Source organism: Mobula birostris, chromosome 4 (assembly GCF_030028105.1).
Source record: "Mobula birostris isolate sMobBir1 chromosome 4, sMobBir1.hap1, whole genome shotgun sequence".
In the NCBI taxonomy this organism is placed as follows: domain Eukaryota; kingdom Metazoa; phylum Chordata; class Chondrichthyes; order Myliobatiformes; family Myliobatidae; genus Mobula; species Mobula birostris.
The window spans coordinates 74,807,693-74,824,881 of NC_092373.1; the positions used below are offsets into that span (position 1 = coordinate 74,807,693).

A 17,189-nucleotide genomic window follows, 5' to 3' on the forward strand; every position below is an offset into this window, starting at 1 on the left:
CCCTTTGAAGGAAAGGAAGGCGGTCAAAAAATGTGATATCAAGCACCCAGGAGCAGCATGTTCCTGTTAGGATAAAGAGTAAACCTAACAAGCTTAGGGAACCTTGGCTGATAAGAGATATTGAGACTATGATCAAGAAACTAGGGACAAACAAATTCCTTGGTAACTCAAAAAAGATTAATCATACTCTTCAGGGAGAAAACAGAGCCACAAAGAGGACACAAGACAGAACCAGCAGGTAGGGCCAAGGAGAATTCCAAGAGGTTCTATAGCCTTAATAATAAAAGAGTGACTGGGAACGGAGTATGTCCCCTTGGAGATCATCTATGTTGAGCTGCAGAATATGGGTGGAATTTTAGTGAATATTTTCCTTTGTTTACTGAGGAGAAAATAATGGTTGTTCAAGAAACAGCAGAAAAAAGGTGGATGATTCAGAGGACATCAGATTACATAGGAGTATTTGCAGGCTTACAGTGCATTAAAATGTACAAACCCCCAGAACCTTACAAAGTACATTTTCATTTTGTCTAGATAAGAAATTGCAAAGCCCTCGCAGGGATATTTGTTCAGTGAAGTTTCTGAAAACTGGAAGGCAGCCAATGCTGTTTTGGTTAGGCGTTGCAAAGTCAAGCCAGAGAACTCCAGCCAGTCAGTCTCACATCAGTAAGGGGAAGCTGCTGGAAGGTATTCTGAGGGACAGCACTACCAGCTTTTGGATCGATACAATCTGATTGAGGGTAAAGACAGCTTTGTGCTTGGAAAGTCATGCTTGATGAATTTTTATAGTTTTTTTTAAAAAGACCTAACTAAAAAGATGAGGGCATGGCAGAGGATGCTGTCCATTTGGACTTCAGCAAGGTCTTTGAAAAGGTCCCACATAATAGACTAGTCACGGAATGCAGGGAGAACTAGTTGGATGGATTCAAAATTGCCTCAGGAAGCAGGTGGTGGTGGTGGTTGAAGGTTGTTTGTTGGACTTGAGGATGGTGGCTAATCGTTTGCCACACAAGATGGTGCTGAGACCCTTGTTCTTCATTATTTATGTAAATGACTTGGATGCGAGTACACAAGACTGAAATGGTAAATTTGCAGATGACACAAAATTAGGATGTGTTGTTGAAAGTGAACATTATCAAAGATTACAGGGGAATCTTTTTCCACAAAGACTGATTATATGGAATGAGATGCCTGAGGAAGTGGTTGAGGCAGGTACAACAGCATCATTTAAAAATGACTCTGATATGTACATGGGGATATGGGTCAAACACAGGAAATTGGGACCATGACCAGTACTTCTATTGCACGTTTAGATTCAGACAGAACTAAAAATTGAGTGGTTTGAATACAGAACTGATTGTCATATGGAACAGTCAAAGAGCATGGATGTACTTAAGGGAAACCAGGCAAGTAAATGAGGAAGGTCTAGCAAGAATTACTGAAGCTGTTAGATGATGATGCCTGTGCCAGACATCATGGCAGATCAGAAGATGGAGGGACTACCTGAAGTTTACAATGAATGCAACTTGTAAAATCCCCTTTCAGCCATTTTCTAAATCAGGCATTGAAACGACTAGCTCTTTGCTTAGTAACTGCAGATGTGGTACCTTTTTTTGGTCTGATGTCCAAATCTATGGGCTTCATGCTCCGAAAATGTCAATGAAAAAAAAATCTGTTCTGAAATCACCATAATGGTATCAGTGGCTGGATGCTCTGCTAATGTTAGTAGGACATTCTCCAAACACAACAATTGTTTACTTAGTGGTGCCTTCATGACAATGAGCCCCAGCCACACATACTGAAAAACAGCCAAGTGGGTATTTCAATCTCTTTTTAAAATCAAAACCCAAAATGCAGCAATATACAATATAATGAATGGTTTGAGATGAGATTTAAAAATCTAAGACATGCTTAGTATTTTTACTTACTGTTTATTACTAAACAGTACACATGTAATGTCCAAGTGCAACTGGATAAATTTCCTCTTCTCCAGTACTAATAACCAGGTTTGTGCTAGACCTGGAGCTGAGGGATCATGGCTATATAGCTTATTACCTTTATTCAGCAAGCAGAAATTCAGTTTAAAAACATATGAATGCTTTAAATAATCATTGCTCTTATGACATTGGAGATAGACATCATGAAGACCCTGGAGAGACTTGTTCTGGAGCTGCTCCAGCCTATGGTTAGGCCACACTTAGATCCCCTCCAGTTCGCCTACCAGCCCCGACTAGGAGTTGAGGATGCCTTCCTCTACCTGCTGAACCGTGTCTACGCCCACCTGGACAAGCCAGCGAGCACGGTGAGGGTCATGTTTTTTAACTTCTCCAGTGCGTTCAACACCATCCGCCCTGCTCTGCTGGGGGAGAAGCTGACAGCGATGCAGGTGGATGCTTTCCTGGTGTCATGGATTCTTGATTACCTGACTGGCAGACCACAGTACGTGTGATTGCAACACTGTGTGTCCGACAGAGTGATCAGCAGCACTGGGGCTCCAAAGGGGACTGTCTTGTCTCCCTTTCTCTTCACCATTTACACCTCGGACTTCAACTACTGCACAGAGTCTTGTCATCTTTAGAAGTTTTCTGATGACTCTGCCATAGTTGGACGCATCAGCAAGGGAGATGAGGCTGAGTACAGGGCTATGGTAGGAAACTTTGTCACATGGTGTGAGCAGAATTATCTGTAGCTTAATGTGAAAAAGACTAAGGAGCTGGTGGTGGACCTGAGGAGGACTAAGGCACCGGTGACCCCTGTTTCCATCCAGGGGGTCAGTGTAGACATGGTGGAGGTTTACAAATACCTGGGGATACGAATTGACAATAAACTAGACTGGTCAAAGGACACTGAGGCTGTCTACAAGAAGGGTCAGAGCCGTCTCTATTGCCTGAGGAGACAGGTCCTTTAACACCTGTCGGACGATGCTGAGGATGTTCTACGAGTCTGTGGTGGCCAGTGCGATCATGTTTGCTGTTGTGTGCTGGGGCAGCAGGCTGAGATTAGCAGACACCAACAGAATCAACAAACTCATTCGTAAGGCCAGTGATGTTGTGGGGATGGAACTGGATTCTCTGACGGTGATGTCTGAAAAGAGGATGCTGTCCAAGTTGCATGACATCTTGGACAATGTCTCCCATCCACTACATAATGGACTAGTTGGGCACAGGAGTACATTCAGCCAGAGACTCATTCCACCGAGATGCAACACAGAGCATCATAGGAAGTCATTCCTGCCTGTGGTCATCAAACTTTACAACGCCTCCCTTGGAGGGTCAGACACCCTGAGCCAATAGGCTGGTCCTGGACTTATTTCCTGGCATAATTTACATATTACTATTTAATTATTTATGGTTTTATTACTATTTAATTATTTATGGTGCAACTGTAACGAAAACCAATTTCCCTCGGGATCAATAAAGTATGACTATGACTATTTACTATTTACTATAATACTATGAAAGAGTATTAGTTAATTCTAGCAAGATATTCTATGAGCTTTCACTAAAGGACATTTGCCTTAGTTCAATAATCACAAATAAAAGGTTTACAGTGCCATAAACACTAAATACTGGAGGAACACAACAGGTCAGGTAGCATCTAGATCCAATAGGTTTTCACCTGTTTACTATACCATGACGTAAGCAGTATTGATCAATTAGGTTTAGCATAAACCTACAGAGCAGACAAGTTGACAAAATAGGTTTCATAAAGCTGTTGAACTAACCTTGTTAGCCTTGTTTCTTCCCACTGCCTCCAAGTTATGCATTTTTCCATTTGAAACTGACAATAAATCATTGTCCCAAGAACTAGAAAATATTTACCACAAATTTGTCCCTCTTTGTAGAATAACAAGTCCCAGCATTACAAGTTTCTCCACAATTTAGTCAATGTCACCCTGCATCATTTTGATGGGCATGCACTCTTTAGTTTTAAAAATTATTATTTTGTACCACAGAAGATGGACTAGCCATTATTTTTTTTCTTTACAAGTTTTTGTTCTTTGGTAATGTATACTACACCCGCTGCCAAACTCAAATTTGTAACCACTTTGTAATCTGCAGTTACCTCCAACAATTATTCTGCTCACTCCTCTAGAATCTATATTTGGTTAATACCATAACTACAAAAATATAAATTCATTTAACATTTCAATTATATTCTCACACATGTTCTACAACTAGATGCCAGCATTAAATCAGAGGCATTGATTGATTGAGTGGGTAAAAGTAAAAGTAGCTCGGTTTCAGTGCAGATCAAGGCAGAGATCAAGCACTTTGGACCAAACAAAAATGCAAAGACAAGTAATTCCCTCGTGCTAAAAAAAAGCTAGAAATGAACTCCATTAAAAGAGAAATCCAAAAGGCTAAATGGAGGGCTTCAAGGCTGGAAAACAAAAGGCGTTTAGCCATCACTGTAACAAACCTTTGGCTGGACTACATCAAAGAATTCTGTATGGTTCTGATCACACCTGTGAAAAGGCCACATAGGCCTTAATCTGTATTGCTATTTATCCTGGATTTGATACCATTGTACATCAGCAATTTTTCTGCCCGGCAGCTTCATTAGATCCTTTTGCATGGCACTAAACAATAACTATTCGAAGTTCAGCATCCAGGCTAAAGATTTATGTTTTACTGAATACTACAGTAATGCCATTTGAAGAAATGCAATCACACTGTTTAGAGACTCAATTCCCCCTATGCATTATGAAAATTATACAGGTAGCCCAATTTATGGCAAAACAAGTGATTTTAAATAGTTATTTGTTAGTTAATAAAAAAAATTCTACCTGTGCCACATCAAAACAGCCAGCCTCAGTGTTTCTTGTTCAATGACGAGCTGAAATTAAAACAAAAACAATTCAATTCACTGTATTTTCAGGTGGTTTCCCCTCAGTGTTTAGAACCAATATGATTGTTGTAACAATGGCAGCTTGATGGTACAGTAGTTACCCCTGTCCCACAACTGCAGGGGCTCATACTAAAAACTAACCCTCTCTATCCTACCTGTCCCCCAAAGTCTCTTTGGAATTTGTGGAGTTTGCATTGCTTTGTGTGGGCTTGAGCTTTGTCAGTTGCAGATGTGCTGGTGTGTTAATTGGTAAAATACTTAAGTGGCAAAGACACAGGGAAAAGAGGGGAAGGGAATTGGATTTGCTGGTGAGAACTGGCATGATCCTGATGGGCCAAATGATCTCCATGCTGTAACAAGTGCTGCAAGAATTATCAAGGCAACAAAATAGCTGCATTTTTTTTCCCTTCTGAGGTAATGATCAATGTATTTTTGTAAACCAGGAAAGGAGGCTTTTATAAGTTTACTTAGTTTTGTTTCATTCATCTGCAAGCATTTCTTCATTTAGTTATTAAATGCTCAAAAAGAACATTACATGCTTTGTAAAGAATAACTGCATAAAATAGCTCAAACAAAAATGAAGTTCCTGAAAATGTTTAAAAGTAAAAACGCTGCTTCTGAAAATATGAGAGACTAATATAAATCACAACATTCAACAGTGTATGTCTTTATGCCAGAAGCTAAAATAGTCAGGAAAGCTATATTTGGTAAAGCACAGAAATAGAAATAAAGCTGAAGAAACAAGAGAAACTGGCAGTCAAATCTGACTGGACAAAACGGAAAATAACCAGTCTTAACCACTTATTTTAAATTATAGTTAGAGCATACAGAAACAAGAAAGACTTCTTAACTGAACCTGCTCTTTATTTTCTTGGAGACACTGTACCACGAATTTAATTTGAAGTGTTATTTATTCTGCAAACACAGAATCAAGCTTTGTTGAGAACACCCAAACACTTCATCTGGATTGGCCACCTTTCCTAATGTGAAATGGAATGGTGTCCGATATCCATCTGCCATTGAATCATCTCTTGCACTGGCCCCAAATTTATTTCAGCCCATCACCCAAGATTGTCACTCACAACCTACATTTGAAATAAAAACCTTCTAGTTCCTATCAGGAGCTTAGTCTGAATGCTGAACATATCAAAATTACCAAATACCAGTCTGCTAAGTGTTAACTGCCTGGTCTGGGAATCATCTGATTTCCTCTGTCATATGTGGGAGGAAGGAAAAAGGGAGGGAAGAGCAAAGGAGAATTGTTTTAAATCTTCACTGAACTTGAATAATCTTCTTTGTTCTGCTTTGAAGTATACATTCCCAACTAATCTGTTATCATTACTTCACATAACTTGTTTAAAAAATATTAGCATTCGACTTCCACTTCCCAATTTAAATCAATTTCCATTCTGCAATTTGAGCGCAAATCCCAAATGCGTCATCCACTACACCACCCCCCCAAAACCTTTCCGCTCCCCCCGCCCCCGGCAAAGGATAAAACTGACATTGATCCTTGGATGTTACTTTTGGAAAAACATTACTGAATATTCAAAGCATAACTTCCAAATTTTACAAGACCATTTAAAGCAACAAGTTTTCTTCGAATAAGTGAAGTACTAATTATTTGCAGTACATTTTGACTACAGTCACTTTTTTGTAAAGCAAGATTCAAGCCATCTGTAATATACAAAGTCAAAGCCAAACAGCAAACACAAAGTTTGTTATTTAACTTTGTTTATAAGTTAAAACTATCTTGCTCACATTCACTATCTTACTCATTAGTTCCCAAAATCCTGAAAGTATTGAGAAATATGGGGCAAGGTTATAAAAAATATTGCTCATTGTTTCTCTCCCCCCCACCCCCCCGACGATCAAGAACTGATCAAGAAACATCCTTAACTTTATACTATAAAGTGACAAATTAAAATATATGAAATAGGCAGGATCTAGATCTATTCAGCAAAAAATGCTGTTTGAAAGAGCTTCCCCTAGCCCCAAGACCAAATCAACTTCCTAACATTACAAGATTGGGGAAGATCATTACAAGCCAAGCAGGGTATTAATTCATTCCTGGGCATTTACCAAACAATGCACTATACAAGGCAATGTTTTTCATATTTATTTATTTAACACAGAAGTTTCAACTGAGCTCAATTTATTATTTCTTGCCAGCACCTTGCTCATTATTGGTCAATATCTTCTGTGTTGTACTGAGCTCCGCCGCAGTTTTCTTGCATTCAAATATTGAATGCAATTTTGTCACCACATCCATAGGCCATTTCAACAGCTGTGCATCATATCATCCTGGCCCAAAAAAATTTCTTTTTGTCCTGCATCCTGCTACAGAAACAGTTCCTTTATAACCATGAACAGGTTGTTGTCCATTGATTCCAACTTAGTCACTGTTCTATAGATTTGCTAAGTATGCCCGCAGAGAAAAGAATCTAGGGTAGCAAGTATGTGGTGGCATTTTACTTTGAACCTTGATATTCTAAAACTCAGTTGACAGATCTTAAGTTCTGATTTACTACAATACACTACAAGGAGGAAGAATGAACATGATACCCTTATCCAAGCTTCCTCAAATCCAAGGACTGTCATCATTAAACAATGTTCAAGGCGTTCACCGGAGATGAATGAAGTAAACAAATCCAGTGGAGCTAGGAACACTAATCTGAACTCACATTATGGAGTCAAGAATATTCTACACAGCAGTTCTCCTTAAACTTCAAAACACCTAGCCTCTTTCTCTCCCCATGTCACTGATCCCTCTACCCTCAAAACTACGTGGTTTGTGGAAACTATTTCCCATCCAGGCTTCTTGGAGCAGAGAGTGTTGGGGGGAGGGAGGGGGAAAAATCTGGATGTTCTCTTTCCTGACGTGCTTTAACTTATCCCCTTCTCAGCTTGTAGCAATGAAGGCCAAACCAGACACTGTTGTCATACCTGACAAAGGTGGTGCTGTTCTGGTTGGTGAAAAGTCCTCTGCCTATCAGACACCATTTTGCCTCAAACAGTAGCATCAACTCTCGAGCAGTTCATTGCTCCCTACCACAATAGAAGACAAACAGCATGTGGACCTTATGGACAATGATCATACCAAAGCCGCTCTCATTCTCCAGCACACTGAAAACTGAATTTGTGCGGTTTCTTTCTCACACAGTACTCAAAGTTCCCTTGCTTGTACAGCTCTACCTCGTGGGTTCTCACCCCAACTCTGGCCTCTCCCTCTCAGGGATACATCAATAACAAACACCTATTACAGGACTCTAGACTCCCACGTGTACCTCTATACTCCCTCCCATATTCCTCCTGTATGGTTTCCCGGTCTAAGAACTCCTGGATCTCTACTTATTAATCAGAAAACTACATCAATAACAAACACCTATTACAGGACTCTAGACTCCCACGTGTATCTCTATACTCCCTCCCATATTCCTCCTGTATGGCTTCCCGGTCTAAGAACGCCTGGATCTCTACTTATTAATCAGAAAACTTCACAAACACTGACCTGCCCTTCAGGTAGTACCACAGCCTTACCTTTATTTATTCCCATCCCAACACCCCTCCCCCCTACTCAATCTAAGCCCCGTTTAGTTTTTCTTCTCACTTCTGGCAAAGGATTTTCAATCTGAAACACTAATTCCATTTCTCGTCGCACAAATGTTCCCTCGCCACTCAACATTTCCAGTATTTTCTTGCTTTCAGATTTCCAAAGCTCCAGTTTTTTTAAAATTTCATGGTAAATTGGGTTACAGCCAATCTAAAAAAAATACCTTTCACAAAACTATTTTAGGGGTGCCTTTCCAGTATTGCTTACCGGCACACTTAACACAGGCATCAAGGCATTACATTTATAAAACAATTTGCCCATTAGCGGTGAAATTCAACTCGCAATTCTAACCCTGAAGGGATAAACTACAGGGATAGACAGCTGCTTTCCAAAAAAATGCTTCTAATGCTAGGATTAAAAACAAAATCCACTACACAGTGTTTGCATTTGTAAACAATTGTTAGCCCCAATAACCATGTTTCAATGAAATTTAATGTGGTTATTTTCTGAAGTTGAGTGTCCCAAAAGAATTGGCCTTTAATATAAACTATTCACTGAACCAGGGAACAAAGCAATGCTTTTCCATCTTCATATGCAAGAGCAGATTCAAAAAGAGGTTAATTATCCTAATGTACTAATGGCAGACTGGAGCCAGACTTCCTTCTATTTAAAAAAAATGGCATAAGAGCACAGCTTGCCAAATCCTAAATAAAAGGTTTCAAAAATACCTTAAATTTACCTACGATCTAAGCTTTAGAGCATTTTAAAAGATTCAAAGTACATTTATTTATTATCAAAGTATGTATGCAGCATTTTAAAACCCCTTCCCCCACAGGCAACCAAGAAACAAAGAAAACCATGGAACCTCTTCAAAGAAAGCATCAAATCCCCCCTCCCTCCACATGCAAAAAAACACAAATCAGGTAACTGGCAAAAAAAGTGAAAAAAACACAGAATATACAACAAAATCGAAGGAGTCCAGGCATATTTGATTCAGCTCAGTGTTCATTATCTGCAAAGTAGCAACAAAAAAAAAGTGACCAGAAACACATCATAACCTGAACTGCAAACCACGTCAATTAAACCTGACTCAAAGACTCCAGCACCACTGAGGGACAGAGACCATCACATGCAGACTCCTTCCTCTGGCAGGATTGAGCGAGAACCTGGGTATATGGTGTTGAACATCCTCTTGCTTTCTGTACGCGCCTCAATGATTTCACTCTTCCTCAGGACTTTCATCTGTGAGATCACCAAGAAATAGAGTCGATCATGGGCTTGCACCTCATCTCCAGGCCGCACACTTCGAAGACTCCCATAACTGCCTCAGACAGCAAAGTACCAGATTGCTCTATCGGCCTGAAAACAGGTCAGCCAAGTGTAGATCGTAGGCTCCAACAGTAGCAGAACCACATTTGAAAGAAAAGACAAAAATCAAAGTAGTTTTGAGTACCTTCTGGAGGATGTTTGCCTTAGTCACATTGTTTACTGACACCATCTTCTTCTGGATATTGTTACAGTTTTTTTTGAAAACGAAAATTGTTTCAAAGTTTTCAAACAAAAATTCAATGGAGTATTTAACACAAATATTCAAATATGGAGAAAACACTGCAGTAAAACACCAAAAAATAAGACACATGGCAAGAAACCTGTTAAAAAAAATTAAAGCTCATTTTCAAGAATGGAATTGACGATACCTAGAACAAGTCTCTTGACAAGATGGTTTACTGCTTTTATCTCACATGTTGCAAAAATTACAATCGAGCCCATTTTATATCACTTCACATTCTTAAAAAACATACAAAGTAATGAAGCAAAGAAAACGCTTGCTAGTTCTCAAGGTGGTATTGAGTATTCTTTTTGTCCCTTCAACTGCTAAGCTGCTACTGGTGTGCATCACATGCGAATACCACCATTCCAGATGCTAGAGAAAAGGCACAAGAAACTAATTCTCAGAATACTATGTTGACATTCAGCTAGGGTGCTCGTGCCTTATGGGAGTGAAGGCAATACCCAGCTTCATCATGCCCTACTCATCCTCTGGAACACATTTCCCTATAGGGAACCATCATGTTATTCTGCTTGCTATCATCTCTTGAGCCAAGTTTTTCCACCTACAGTTTTCTGAATCTGACCAATCTGGATTCAATCTGACTGTTTTTTGGCTTTCTTCTACAGAGGAACTTCATTAAATGCTGTTCGTCTTTGGAGAAAGATTTTTCTTTAATTCCAATATTAGGTCTGGATTTCAGATGTTCTGATTCCTGAGTGATTAATTACCATGTACATGATTCTGAGAGATTTGAACAGAGCTTTGAGCAATTAAAACTCACTTCAGAACACCAAACTCATCTCACATGAACAATATGTCCTCAAACTCAAGGATGCCCACTTTCCAAAGAATCAATTGTCTAATAAATGGGCAATGGGGTTAATTTTCAAGTTGCAAGTTTGATGATCCACAAACCGAACACAAACTCTTTCTGTTACTCAATTTAATTCAAAATCATACCAATGTAGAAATATATTTACAAGTCTTCACTGCTGGCTCAAATACCTAGAAAATTCCCCACTCAGTTCAAGGTACAGCTCAACACCATCCTCTGTAGAACCACTAGAGATGGGCAACAAATGCTGGCTTTGCTTGGATGCTCAAGGAAATAATTTCTCTCCACTTAAATTCCTTAGTTAAATCTGAGTTGATGAACATGACACAAGACAGAAGTAAAAAATGACACTGATGGGATGGTTTACAATTAAAAAGAAAAACTTGGAGCAAACAGGTCAGACATCATCCATGGAAGCATTTGGTTCAGACCAAAAATACTGTCAGAAGTCAGAAAGGAAGAAAAACGATTTTAAGTTGTAGAGAAGGCCGAGGAAGGAACAAATAGGACAAAGGCACATCGGTGATGAAGTAACCAGGATTGCCAAGGGGAAAAGTTACAATTATCCTCAGGTCAAATTAGTTAATGAGGACTGGTATAAACAAAGTACAAAGTTTTGCAAATAGCAGGTCTACAGAACATACCAAGTCACATCAGAGCTGAATGGAATAGTCAGATGAGATGCAGAGACAGCAGGTAACTGAAGTTGAGGAAATTAACGTAGACTGTGGAAAGCTGCAGTGTGCCTACGCAGATGAAATACTGTTCAAGCATGCATTGGGCACCATGACCACAGTCCAGGAAGCTATCTTGGATGAGTTGGAAACGAGTGAGATGCAGAACTTAAATGACAGCCAATGGCAAACTACGGTTGCCAATGCAGGCTGACCATGAGTACCCCTACAAAGTTATCACCCAATCGGCATTTAGCCTCTGCAAAGCAGAGAGGACAACTACAATGTCAATACAAAATGCAGTACACTATATTGGAAGTGGAAGTGATTTCAGCACCCATCTCCTGTCTTCCCCTCATATCCCTTCATGCCCTGACCAATCAATCTATCAACATCTGCCTTAAATGTAAATAAAATCCGTGCCTCCCAGCTGCCTGTGGCAAAGAATTCCACTGTTTCACCAACCTCTGGATAAAGAAATTCCTCATCTCTGTTCTAAAAGGACACCCCTCTGTTCTAAGGCTGTGTCCTCTGGTCTAAGACTCTCCCACCATAGGAAACATCCTCTTCACATCAACTCTATCAAGGTCTTTCACTATTGATAGGTTTCAATGAGGTCACCCCTCAGTCTTCTGAATTCTAGGGAATACAGGCCTAGAACCATCAAGCACTTCATATAACAAGCCATTCAATCCTGGAATCATTTCCGTGGACCTCCTTCGAACCTCTCCAGTTTCAGTACATCCTTTGAAAGATAAAGCACCCAAATCTGCTTACAATACTCCAAGTGAGGCCTCAGTTCTTTATAGAATTTCAATATTACATCCTTGCTTTTATATTCTAATCCTCTTAAAATGAATGCTAACATTGCATTTACCTTCCTCACCGGATTCAACTTGCAAATTAACCTTCAGGGAATCCTGCACAAGGACTTCCACATCCCTTTGTGTCTCAGTTTTTTGTAGTTTCCCTCCATTTAGAAAATAGTCAACCCTTTTAGTTTTTCTACCAAAGTGCATGATCATACACTTCCCTACACTGTATTTGGTTTGTGACTTGTCTATCCAGAAAGGGAGTCAGAAGTAGACCACATGAAACACTGAGCAAAGTGGAAAATAATGAAATTTACAAGTTTCATGTGTACATAGAAACAGTGTTAATGCAGTTGACTGATAAAGGGATTGCTCTGCTGGGAAGTACAGGTAATTACCAAAGTATGTTTCTTTAAGTAGTAACACCAAAATGAGTAAGCTTTAGAAAAATGGGGTTAACCAAAGTCATGTCGATTTATTTTATTTGCATCTTAAATGAAGGAAAACTGGATTACAAAGTATTCAAAGTACACTGAATACAAAGTACTTTGAATACATTATCAAAGACTGCATGGATTATACAACCTTGAGATTTGTTTGTCAACAGGCAGCCGCAAAGCAAGAAACCCAAAAGAACCCAGTTTTTAAAAATATAAAACTCAATGCCTGACATGCAGAGAAAGGGGTTAAAAAAACATTAATCATGCAATCAACAGGAGTGAGCAGTAACATTATGAGCCAAAATGAGTCCTTAGGTCTGAACCCCAGAGCAGACTGGAGTAGGCCCAAGCCTTAGTATCAGTTCACCATATTAGCAGGCACTGAGCACAGCAGCCAAGGCAGTCTTCATAACCTCGGTGGCATAGAGAGAAGGTGGCAAGACTTAGAGAAGGAATCTAAAAAGCAAAAGATTAGTGATACAAGGAAAGCACAGTTCCAGAAAGAGATGGCCTAAGATAAGTAGTTTTAGAGAGGCAAATACAAGTAGACTTCACCATTATCTCTTGGATGTGAACCAAGAGCATCTAGGTTAGAAATAATGCATCTTAAACCTGCCAGTGACAGAGACCTTAGGTTAATGTATACAAAAGCAGTTTTCTTTGTGATGCACAGCATAAGCTTCAGTTTTAATACACCAGAGATTACAAGCATTTACCTTAATATCACATGGCCAGAACTGGAGACAGAATTATTGGCACGAGTACAAAACTTGCAATATAGACAAAAATTACAAACCCTTGCCAACAATTTCATCCTTCAGCAACAATCCATATAAAAGAAACTTAGTCAGGAACCAGCAAACATTTATATTATTGTAAAGCTGGCATTTCCAGCAGTTACATTACGCCCAGCAGAGACCTGCAGAGAAGGACAATGAACACATTGAATCAGCGGAGGATTGCGAAGGGAAGAGAACTTAAAGCCAAGAATGTGTGTCGACACATCAGGAGCCACATTTAGAAAGTTAATAGCCCTTTTATAAGTGGGTCATGTTTAAATAACTCCTGCAAATTACAATGACTATACAGCTTGTTAACTGCACATAAGATATCAAACTGAATTGGGAACTCGACAATTATGCATAATTTGTGTTTTATCCTACTCTCCCCTTTATCTCCAGGGATTCTTGCAGAATAAGAAAAACCCAACACAGAGAACTAGTCTGCCTGCTACCTATAGTAGTCCCGCAGTATGCATCGGGTCATCACTCTCCTTTTTCAATGTTTCCTGTGCTGCTCCAATTTCCGACACCATGGGCATGCTTGAACAGTTCAAGCTTCTAAAGGCACCATTTAATTTGTGTCTATTTTTATCTGCTGTTGTATGGCTTGTGAAATCTAAAATGCATGATGCTCTATCAAAACCAATGGCCAGGATAACAGTGCAAAGCTGGAAAACTAACATTACCAGTTTTTTGTTCACAGCCTGGAAACATCGCTAGAGATTGTTTTTCTTTTCAAAACCAAAATCAATACTTAGGACTTTTAAACACATTGCTGTCATACTTAATGCAGGTAGAAATGCTTCAACCAAATTCTATGGGTTAAGAGACCTAATGCAATGAACCAGTAAAAGCTGCATATTAACTTCAGGTTTCTTTCTATCGAAGCCAACACACATTTTCCAAAAGACAACTGAAATAAAGTAGAACTATTACTTCATGATTATATATTGGCAAGAGCAGTTTTCATATTGTGTGCTTTGGGACTTTATACAAAGGTCCCAAGATAAATGCAAGCTGTGGATGCAGGAGTACTGATCAAAGGACTCTTTACAAGAATGTGACCTTGCCCTCTGGTTAACCCTATTAATATTAACATACTGAAGGAAACTAACTCAGTCATCAGCAGCTTAAAATAGCTTTAAAGTTCAGATTTACCCTTGAAATTCCCACAAGATCATCCAAATGAAATAATAAAGAAAAGCAATGAAACCAAATTGTTTTAGCAGGAATAATGTCAGAGAACCAATGAAAGTTGGTTCTCAATTTATAAAACTTTATTGCAAGGATTCATCATTTGGTTTTCAAATTTTTACATTGTATTCACAACAGTGAGTGCCTCTTCCTCACAGCTACTAAATCAGCCCGTCCAAAAAATGATATTTCAAATAATGGGAAATTTTGTCAAAAAGTCAGTCATGGCTGACCATGGGAATGAAAACAGTGAAGAGGTCACTAAACATGATGTCATTGCAACGAAGTGTCACAAGGACCAAACCTTCACTTGCATACTTAATGCATCTCTTTTACCTTTTGGGGAACTTAACATTGTAAAGGATCTGTAGTTTCACTAAAGATTACATTTTATCCTCACACAGGTGTTTTGTTGAGTTAATTACACTGGAAACAACTATCAGTGAAATTACCCAATAAAGCACTTATTTGAGAATAAGATGCAATCTTTAGTGAAACTGCAGATTGTTCACAATTACAAGGCCACGGCAACTACCATCTAATTACACAGAATGCCAGCATTTCAATTTGTCCAAAAGTTTTTTTTATTGCTTCCAAATGGCCTGACCATTGGTTCACACTACAATTTTGGAGTGATTTGCTGGAAGTTCATTCTGAAATCCACACAAACAATTGTTTTCCTTTTTTAAAATCACCTTTCTCAGATACAAAAGATCAGATTCCCAATGCTGGCACACCAATTTTGAGACAGGTCATGCATCAACTAATAAGTTACTTATAGAGAAAATGAAATGCAATTAAAGAACATTGTATTTCAACATTTTGTTTTATACTTTCCATACTGATTCTAAAAAGCTATTCACCCAAGCTGCCAGGTTTAGGCACCAAATAGCTTTTGGGGAAAAATAAACTGTTACACTAAAACGTCACTTCAAGACAACTTAACAGCAAATAAATATGTAGAACACAATTACCTTCAGCAAAAATGGTCCTCCTGAAGTTTATATTTGGTGTAATAGAATATACTGTGTGATACATGAACTATTTTTCTGTCATCTATTACACACAACTGTGACGAGAATACACATAAATTAAGATGATTGCTGGCCTGGGATAGCACCAGTAGCATCAGCAGTTGGTCTGCCACCTGTCCTCAGGGGAGGGAGAGATAAGGCACACAATGAAGCAGCATTTGGAGGTGTTAATGAAGGAGCCATCAGTCTGGGTATTGTCAAGATCGGCTCCCCCTTTGAACCCTGAACTGTTTGAAGTGATGGACAGGTGATCTGGAGATGTGTAATGAAGGGACGGGAGACAGAGCTGTCTAGAGCGGCTCCCCCTTTGAACCCTGAACTGTTTGAAGTGATGGACAGGCGATACCCCAACAGGGGGATAAAAAGGGACAGGTTCGCTAAGGCAGGAGACACACGACACCCCGAGGTAACGAGACCCTGGAAGCGGTGCGCCTCTCACAAGTCGGTGGGAAGCTCTTGGACGGCTGATCGGGGGATCAGCCTTAAACGCACAGGGTGGAAAGGTACGATCAGCGGGAACCCGGTGTGCGTCCGCCCTTGCTTGGGTGCCGGGTTCACTGCAGAGGATCGACCGCATCTGGAGGAGGGGTCACAGTCGGTGACCTCAGGTGACATCACAAAGGACCCGCCCGAAAGCTGCTTGTGAGCAATATCGCAGGTCTGTGAGTGGAAGCCGTTCTGAATGATCAGTCGTTCTCATTCTCTCTCTCCCTCCCCCACATTGTCCATCGCCATGGCAACGATTACTGCGAACTGAACTAAATTGAACTGGACTTTGTGTCACTTTGAAATTGGTCATTTACTCCTAGACAACGATAGAGCTTAATTGATCCTGTTATCTTAATTCTGTGCACATGTGTGTTTATCATTGCTGAACTGTTGCATTTATTATCCTTTCGATTACTGTGTTGCTTGTTTCTTTAATAAAACTTTCTTAGTTCTAGTAATCCAGACTCCAACTGAGTGATCCATTTCTGCTGGTTTGGCAACCCAGTTACGAGGCACGTAACACAACAAAGCCACAGGGATACCACCTGGGCATGAGGTTTGTGCAGGAGTTGCCTTGGCAGTGATCACTACAAAGTGCAGAAAGCAAACACTTTCTGTCTGAATCATCTCTGAACCTATACACACTATTTTAAGCCAACACACGTCAATTGCAATTACTTGACAGTAATTTTGGATAGCCAAAGGCCCTATATCAATGCATGAGCTCCCTTTTTTAACAACTTATTAATATATTGCTCCACACACAATATTTGAAAATGTGACCAGGTTTGCAAAATAAAATTATGGAACTATGGTCTACAGCTCACCAGCTAGCAAAATACTCTAAAGAAAAAAAGCATCATGTAAAGTGGAGCGCATGCTACACGCATAGGTAACATTAGCTAATACAAAGAGCACCACTGCCTCTCTTCATCTCAGTCTTTTTCCCCCAGCCATGGGGGAAAAAAAATCAGCT

General features: G+C 39.6%; 1 protein-coding gene across 1 annotated transcript in view; it reads right to left on the reverse strand.

Moving 5' to 3' along the window:
• The window catches only part of LOC140196422 (SH2/SH3 adapter protein NCK1-like), a 231,602-nt gene that overhangs the window by 114,453 nt on the left and 99,960 nt on the right, over positions 1-17,189 (reverse strand). The window contains exon 2 of the mRNA XM_072255621.1: positions 4,787-4,836. The gene's annotated coding sequence lies outside the window, so the exon portion shown is untranslated. The remainder of the gene's footprint in view (positions 1-4,786; positions 4,837-17,189) is intronic.